The 8,403-nt window shown below is 40.4% G+C and overlaps 1 long non-coding RNA gene across 1 annotated transcript; it reads left to right on the top strand.

The window, feature by feature from the left end:
* Window positions 1-3,514: 3,514 nt before the first annotated feature.
* Window positions 3,515-8,096, top strand: LOC128821664 (uncharacterized). The gene is made up of 5 exons (XR_008441192.1): window positions 3,515-3,665; window positions 3,840-3,932; window positions 4,155-4,235; window positions 5,148-5,230; window positions 7,998-8,096. It is a non-coding gene; the product is annotated as an uncharacterized LOC128821664 (long non-coding RNA).
* Window positions 8,097-8,403: the final 307 nt, after the last annotated feature.

Raw genomic sequence — 8,403 nt, 5'->3', positions numbered from 1 at the left:
TCATGCAACTAAATTGGTAAAATAAGGACACTTACATGAGTTTGCAGACTGTGCCAAAAAAGGAGGATAAAAGGACACTTGCATGAATTCTCGGACTGCACAGCAAAACAGGGGAAAAAAAGAAAAGGACACTTGCACAAATCCACAGAGTGTAGAAGAAAAAGGAAGAAAAAAGGATACCTGCACATGTCTGCAGACCCTAGAATTGCAGCTGAAAATAAAAGGATGCCTGCATTTGTCCACAGACTTTACGGCATCAGGCGACAAAAAGGACTCCTTTGACAAGGCACACACTGTCCCAAAGCAGCACAAAACCCGCTTGAAGTGCATAACCCATAGCTCAAAGGATCCAAGAGGAACGCAGAACAGGCACCAAGCCCACACACCCTGTCCTTTGGCCACCAATGCTTCTGACTAAAACCAGTTCCCTAAATTGGAATGCCTGTCATTCCCGCCCGTTCACTGCGTGGTTAACATCAATCAGCAAATTGTAGGGCTCACTGAAGGAAGAATGATTTTTTAGCGGGGAAAAGATGCCGACTAACAAATCACCCATATGTGTTTGCATGACACAGGAGCAGCGTTTATGTTGGCAATATGGCAGGGACACGTCCTCTGCACGGGGCAGTGCCCACGTCCTGTGCATGGCAGGGGGTGCCCTTGGAGCAACCCTCACACAGTGAGGGTGCACCCATGGGGGCATTTGCCCATTCTCTCCACTTCCACCAGCTCCCAAGTCAGCCCTTCTCTTGACAAACTTCTCCGTCCAACACTGAGCTCCTTGTGCCTTTGCCAAAACCCACTCCCGTTGGCTTGTGGGAAACCTGCAAGGCCAGATTCTCCATGGATGTGGGTTTGAAATCTCTGTCATGCCCACGATGGGTACGTGCTGCATAGTACTGCATTTTTCAGTCATTTGCTGCTCTCTCATTTCCGGCCTGCAGGAGCTGAGTAAATTGATCCTGGTTTTCCTGAGCTAACTTAGTCTTTTCTTTTCGGGGCCATATAGCTCACTGAACCACAAACTTCACATCTACTGCGGACAGTTGCAAGCACCAAGCAGGGCAAACGATCCAAAGTGCAGTTTCTGAAGAATTCTCCTCCGTCATTTCATTCTAGACTTCCTCATAACGTGCCTCAGTACCTCAGGTTTCCAGTCTCACAGGTAACAGGAGAAGGCCGCAGGTCAAGAACAGGAGTTCAGCCAATGGCTACAGGAAGCAGAGGAATTTGCAAGGCAGGTGAGTGCTGGAGCTGATGGAGGCCTGCCAAGCTGCCTGCTCTTGTCTTGCTGCTGAAACCCTGAACTTCAGTGCTCCTGAGAACAGCACTTGGGCCTAAATCCCACTGGAATCAGCATTTCTTAGAGGGATTGGCATTTGCTGAGGAACGGCGTACGCTGCTCATCCTCTTGGCAGTTAACCCAGGCCATGTGTTAGAAAGGATGAAGCTAAGTGAGTCTGTGGAGTTTCCTGGGAGGAACAAAGCCCTGTGACAGCAAGCAGCATTCCCAGGCTGCTCTCAGGGGGAAAATCCCAGCAAGCTGATGACACCTGGATAAAGGGTGAATACAAATGTGAGCTACGTTGGCATACAATAGCAAGGTCTGGGACATGAAGGTAAGGGGCAAATAGTGTCATTGATGCCTTTGCTCAGGTGTTCCATATCAATTTAGCTGAAAATGTCAGTGGTAAGTCTATCATCTTATTACATTAGAAAAAAAAACAATAACAAAATGACTTTAACTTCTGTGGCTGCTTTGTCTCCAGGTTCAAACGTTGTTAGGTTTGAATTCTGATGCCTATTGGAAAAGTGAATGGAATTAGCAGAATTAATGCATTGTTTAGTTATTTTTTGTTTGTGCTTGTTTTGAAGTATTAGCAGATGCTGCGGTGTGTCTAAAGTAGTGTTAAATTCATATGAACTGAGTGGTGGGATGAAGTCAGAAAACAAATTCTGTCTGGCCTGGATTTTAAAAATCATGTAAGCCACATTCACAGCGCCTTTAGGTGAAAAAGAAAGAATGTTTTTCTTTGGTTTGCTGGTTTATTTGTTCATTTATTTATTCATTTGTAATTCTCAGCTGATAATAGGCACAATGAAACCAGTGCAACTGCACTAATGATAGCTTCAGGGAGAGGCTTTTTGAGTCAAGTAGAGCAGCTGATCAGTATGGGAGCAAGTATCCACTGCAAATCCTCTAATGGCTGGTAAAAAACAAACAGGCAAACCAAAGCATAGATTTGTCAGTATACAAATGAGAAAGTTTAAATGTTAAAGAAAATTCTAATTGCTAACTTAACAGGCTACTGTAAGCAATAGTAAATTTTGACATTCGAAACATATTTGAACTTCTGTTTATCACATTGTATTCCTGAAATTATAAATTGAATTCAGAGTCTTAGGCTGTGTGTCTTTTGAAGCGAGAAGTTCAAAAAGGATTTCTGTGTATTCTTTCAGGATGGCTGTGGACTGGGCTAAGCACTTGGGAGAGACAGAGGTGGTTGACTTGTGGGAATCCTACAGGTAAGCTACAACGACTTTGTAGAAACAGCTGAAGGGAAATGTTGAAGGGAAATTTGCATTTTGGCTTCTAATCAGAACAATTTTTAGCTTTTTGTGCCTTTAAATCTGACCTAAATAGCAGGATTTATTTGAGACCAGGAATGTTTCAAAACCATGCTTTTTAAAAAATGGTGTTTGTAGTCAGTGTATTTCTTTGATTATGTTTGATTATTGATTTGCACTTGATTATATGCAAATCCTAGGATAAGTATAGTTACAGTGGTATAGACTTCTTTCATATTTTTTTTTTATCATTTTGATGTGGGCATTGCTATCATGATTATATGTCTAGGCAGGAAATGAGTATAGTGACTTAGATAAATAGAGATAATGATTCTACTATGTACCATTTTAATTTCAGATGCTTATTTAGGAAACAAACCTGTTGTGTTTTTGTCTATACATTGTTGTCTATACATAGTAGCCATATGAAAGAAATTCAGTAGAAGTGACATTTGTACTAGGTCATTCAAGAATTGGTTTCTGATTAACGTACAGTTACAGTTCAGTTGTCGTTTTGCAGAGACTAGTATTTTTAGAACACTTTTTAGTGTAGTTTCCACTTGCACAGTACCTACTTATGGGAGGAAAACATTTGGGAAAACATTGCTTTGAAATACTTTTTATTTAACAGGTAAACAAGTAGTGTCTTTATACTTTGAGTTCTGACACTTTGCTTATGGCTGTGTTTCAACAAAGAGTAAGAACTGAAAGTTATGCTAAAAATTGAAGTTTCATGCTTTGTTGGATTGCACTTAAACCAGTGAACAGTAAGAGTATTTTGGAGGTGCTGTTCTGCTACACTTGAAAATTAAAATTGGAAAGGAGTAGTCTTGTTGGTGTTGATCTAAGCTTAGTTGGTGGCTGAATGCAAACCTGAAACAAACAGCCTTGATTCTGGTCTGGTCTGTGCATTTTTCTATTTGCTTCAGCAGGTTTTGGAAATCTGGATGAAAGCTCCCTGGTCTGAGCAAGTGCTAGTGAGCTTAGCGCAGAGGACAGAGAACTACTGACAGCTTATCATCACAGTTTTGATGAAAAGGTGGATCTGGACCTCATTATGCACTCACTTCATAACATCTGTCATAGTTGTGAGACCGGTAAGTATAAACACACACTCCCAGCCAATGATTGTACTTTGAGCCTTTGATGAATCCTGCCCTTCTTTTGGAAACACTACATAGGTAAAACCTTCCAAATGCTACTCTGCACAGTACTGATGGATATTTTAAGCGAATTTGCTGCTTAACTCTGCAAACCTGCTTCTCTTTCAGGAGCGATTTTAATATTTCTTCCTGGATATGATGAGATAGCTTGAGGGACCGCATTCTTTTTGATGACAGGAGATTTGCTGACCATGCGCACAGGTAAAGCCTCTATGGTTGAGGTTTTCACTGTGTCTTTCAAAAACACTTAAATGTGCATTAGATATCAGGTTTTCATGCTTCATTCAAATACTCCGACTTTGGATCAGAAGAAAGTCACCTCCTGCTGTGCGCAAGATAGTACGTTTTAGAGGACTTTGCCAGATATTGTATTAATCTCTTTTGTCTTGCTTTTAACTATAGTTCTGGTTGTTTTAATTGCAGATTCTTTCTACAAATACAGCAGAAACCAGCATAACAGTCAATGATGTGGTATTTGTTATTGGCTCAGGCAAGGTGAAAGAGGTATGAGTGGTTAAAAGCTTCTGTGACAAGTAAACTTCCTAGTGTTATTCTAACATATGTAATAGGTAAATTTTAGAGTACTATTTTCTTATAGTAGGCTGACAGCTAGTGCATGTCAAGTAACAAAGATCACAGAAGTTTTGACATTCTTTTTATGACAAATACTGTAAAAAATTAGCTGTTAATAAACCTTGTAAAAGCTATTGTAGATTGAAATGTTGATGCATTTTACAGTTTCTGTTAGGTGTTTTAAAATGAGTCCATCTGTTTAGACTGCCATATTCCTGAGACTTAAGAGAGCACTGGGAATTCCCTTTGTCCTACTGTTGTGTCAAGTCAAAATCAAATCCATTAAGTTTTTAAGTATTGCTTATGTTGTGTTGAATGCCCATTCCCAAATGACGTGTGAAGGAAAGGAGAGATAGTATGATGAGGCAGTTTTAGACCTATGTCTTTGAAAATGAAGTTAGATTTCATAGGGCAGATACATGCCAAATTTCTAAAGTTCCTGTCTTTTTCTGTGACTTTGCATCAAATGTAAGAAAATAAGGATGTGCTTTCTAAGTGAGACAAAGAAAGAAGACCTTAATCAACACAAGAACATGTTTTTTCCTGGTTTGTGATAATTCAAAATACAGTCCATCTATTTTATTGACTCAAAATTACCTACTGAGACTACAAAGAAAACTTCAAGTTAGGAAACCGTAGCACAAAGATAATGCAAAACGTGTATTATAAATTCAATTGAAAGGAGGTACTTCAGGGCATACCTCTGTGCCAGAAGCTGCTGGTGTTTGTTAAAATTATTTTTTCTATTTTTTAAAGAATTTCTGTTAAAAGCTTATTAATAACTTCTTTATTTCATGTATCATGGTTAATCATGGTTTTATGTTCCTTGCTCTGCTTTTATAGAAGTCTTTTGATGCACTGAGTTGTGTTACAATGCTGAAAATGGTGTGGATTTCAAAAGCCAGTGCTATCTAGAGAAAAGGCAGGTGATAAATGCTTGAGATTTGTTTTTATTTTGCACATTTCAGCCGTCCTGTATGTTAAGAGTGAAGTGCAAACCTATAGCAGCCAACTATTCCCCAGCCAAAACAACTGGGTAATATTTCTAGGCTAGTCCAGTATCATCTTGAACAATGGCTAATACTTCTTCTCTGCAGTAAATAAAGAGTCAGCATGTATTTTCTTGGAGTAATTTCCCAAGATACAGAAAAGCGGCCCTCAAGAATGTCCCAGAACTTACATTAGGTCCAGGTTGTTGTTCCCCCATGAACTGAATTGCTCTTTCTGCCACGTAGCACCAGCATGCAAAGTTGTTTGTCCGTGGGTAAAGGACTGCCTGCTGCTAGTTTTTAATTGATACCCTGGTGTCCCTTCTTTAGAAGTGACACTGAGCAGTGATTCCTTATTGACCATCTCCAAAGTACTCATAGATATTCAGACTTTGCATATTCATCAGGATGCTCAGGATCATACTCCTGTCAGCGCCGTGAGGGCTGAGAAGTTACGTGTGTAGATAGCAACAACTGCCTGTAATGTTGTCATTATCCTCCAGGTTTCTGAGCATGAACTGTGAGCATTTGCTGTCTCTGTTCCTTCGTTCACACATGTTAGGGTCTTCATTCTACCATTTACATCTAGACTTCCATTTACCCTTTCCACTTTACCCGAGCTTTGTGGATGCCAGGGAGTATGATATTGCCGCTTTGTTCCTACTTCTTTAATTATTTTGGAGGCAAAGTGTGGCCCTCTGTCTGAGTCTATTACTTCTGCTAGTCCGTAGCGGGGGATTATCTCTTCTAATAGTATTTTTACTACTGTTTGTGTAGTTGGAGGTAGGGAATGCCTCTACAAAGTGAGTCAAGTGATCTATTATCACCAATAAGTGTTTATATCTTCCTACTTTAGGCAAATCAGTAAAATCAATTTGAATGTGGGAAAACGCTCTATGTGCCAATTCCCGTCCCCCCATTTCCCTTTGTCTCCATTGCCTCTTGTTGACCCCTTGACAGGTTAGGCATTGTTGTGTTATTTGTTTAGCTAAGGTGTGCATCCCCATACAAGTGCGTTTAATTGCAATTTGGTCTATTAATGCCTGGGTACCCCAATGTGTTTTTGTGTGAATTGCTTCCAGGATTTTTCAAGCCACTGACTTTGGGAGTACCTCACGGCCATCTGGTAATTCTTTTCTATTTCCCTTCTCTATGATCCCCATTTCTCTTAGTTTTTCCTGCTCCTTTTCGGTGAACACCAATATCTGGATTGGTCCGTGTAGTATACAATACTTCTTGTGGGGATTCTCGCAAGCACAATTTATTCCACACATCCCAAAATCTTTCCAACAGTCATGACAACGTTTGCCCTCTAAATCAGCTGCACAATCGGGGCAGTCTTCCCTAACCCTTTTGGTAATTACAGTTTCTTTTAACGCTCTAAGAGCCGCATTTTTGGCCTCTTGATCAGCGACATTGTTTCCCCTTATTTGGTTACATATCCCCCTCGGGTGGCCTTTTACATGAACTACAGCGATTCCTTCAGGCAACCTTAAAGCTCTCAGTACTCTCCTAATTAAAGCCTCACGAATTAATCCCTTTCCCTGTGAAGTAATCAAGCCCCTTTCTTCCCATATCTTTCCAAATGTATGTATTACCCTTTCCAAATGTCTGTATTATAAGCATATTTTGACTCTGTATAAATGGTTCCAACCTTTCCTTTTAACAGCTCTAAGGCCCGTAATACTGCATATAACTCACAAGCCTGTGCCGACCACCCTGAGCTTAATGGCCCTGATTCTATTACCTTCAAGGTTTTTCCATCAATTACAGCGTAACCTGATTTTCTTTTTCCATCTATTACTCGAGACGATCCATCCACAAATAATTTCTCACCATCTTCTAGTTCTTCTTCCTCCAAATCAGGCCTTATCTTTGTCTGTTCTTCAAGAACTTTTAGGCAATCGTGTGTCAAGTTTTTGCTAGGTTCTCCGTACAGAAATTGAGTAGGGTTTTGGAGGGAAGTGGTTTCTAAGCTTAATTTTGGTGAAGAAATCAGGATTCCCTCATATTTTAGGAGCCTAGCATCTGTGATCCATTTCTCTGCTTTTTGCTGTAACACTCCTTGAATGTTGTGGGGAGATAGTACATGTAATTCCCCTCCAAAGGTTATTTTTACTGTTTCCTCTACTAACAGTGCTGCTGCAACTATTGTTTGTAAACAAGTGGGCCAACCCCTAGATACTGGGTCTAGCAGTTTTGACAAAGAAGCCACTGGTTTTTTTCCTCCCTGCCCAATCTTGAGCTAATACTCCGTATGCTGTTCCATCCTCAATGTTTACAGAAAGATAAAAGGGCCTTTTTATATCAGGAAGACTGAGAACCGGTGCATTTACTAATTCTGCCTTAAGGTCCTGTAGTTTTTCCTCATCTTCCTGAGTCCACCTAAGCAAGCCTTCTTTTGTTAGTTTCTCATATAGGAATTTTACTTTCCTGCTAAATCCCTCTATCCATTGTCTACAGTACCCAGATGATCCTAGCAGCTGTCTAACCTCCCGCTTCGTCCTTGGCCTTGGCATAGCCAAGATTCCCTTAACCCTTTCCGGGTCTAATTTCTTCATTCCTTGACTCAGTCTATGTCCGAGATACTTCACCTCTTTTTCCACAAATTGTAGTTTGGATTTTGACACTTTGAGTCCTTTCAGGCTTAGAAAATTGAGTAATCTCATACTCTCTTCCCTGGCAACTTCCTCTTCTTTTCCAGCTATTAACAAGTCATCTACATTCTGAATCAGGACAGCCCCTTCTCTCAATTGAAAACCTGTAAGTAACTGCTCCAGTGCCTGGCCAAATAAATTAGGGGACTCTGTAAATCCTTGTGGGAGTACCCTGTGGGTGTCTGGGTCTTCCCATTCAAAGGCAAAATAGTCCCTACAACTCTCTTGGAGGGGACATGCCCAGAATGCATCCTTTAAATCTATAACACTATACCACTGATATTCGGGGCCTAACTGACTTAATAAAGTATAAGGGTTAGCTACTACCGGGAATCTTTCTACCGTCCTTTTGTTCCTTTCTTCTAAATCATGTACCAAACGGTATTTCCCATTGGGTTTTTTAACAGGAAGGATAGGAGTATTAAAAGGGGACATGCAGGGTTCTAATAACCC

The sequence above is a fragment of the Vidua macroura genome, chromosome Z (assembly GCF_024509145.1).
Source record: "Vidua macroura isolate BioBank_ID:100142 chromosome Z, ASM2450914v1, whole genome shotgun sequence".
Classification (NCBI taxonomy): Eukaryota; Metazoa; Chordata; class Aves; order Passeriformes; family Viduidae; genus Vidua; species Vidua macroura.
The sequence above is the reverse complement of the archived record's forward strand: the minus strand, read 5'-3'. Positions and strand labels throughout refer to the sequence as shown.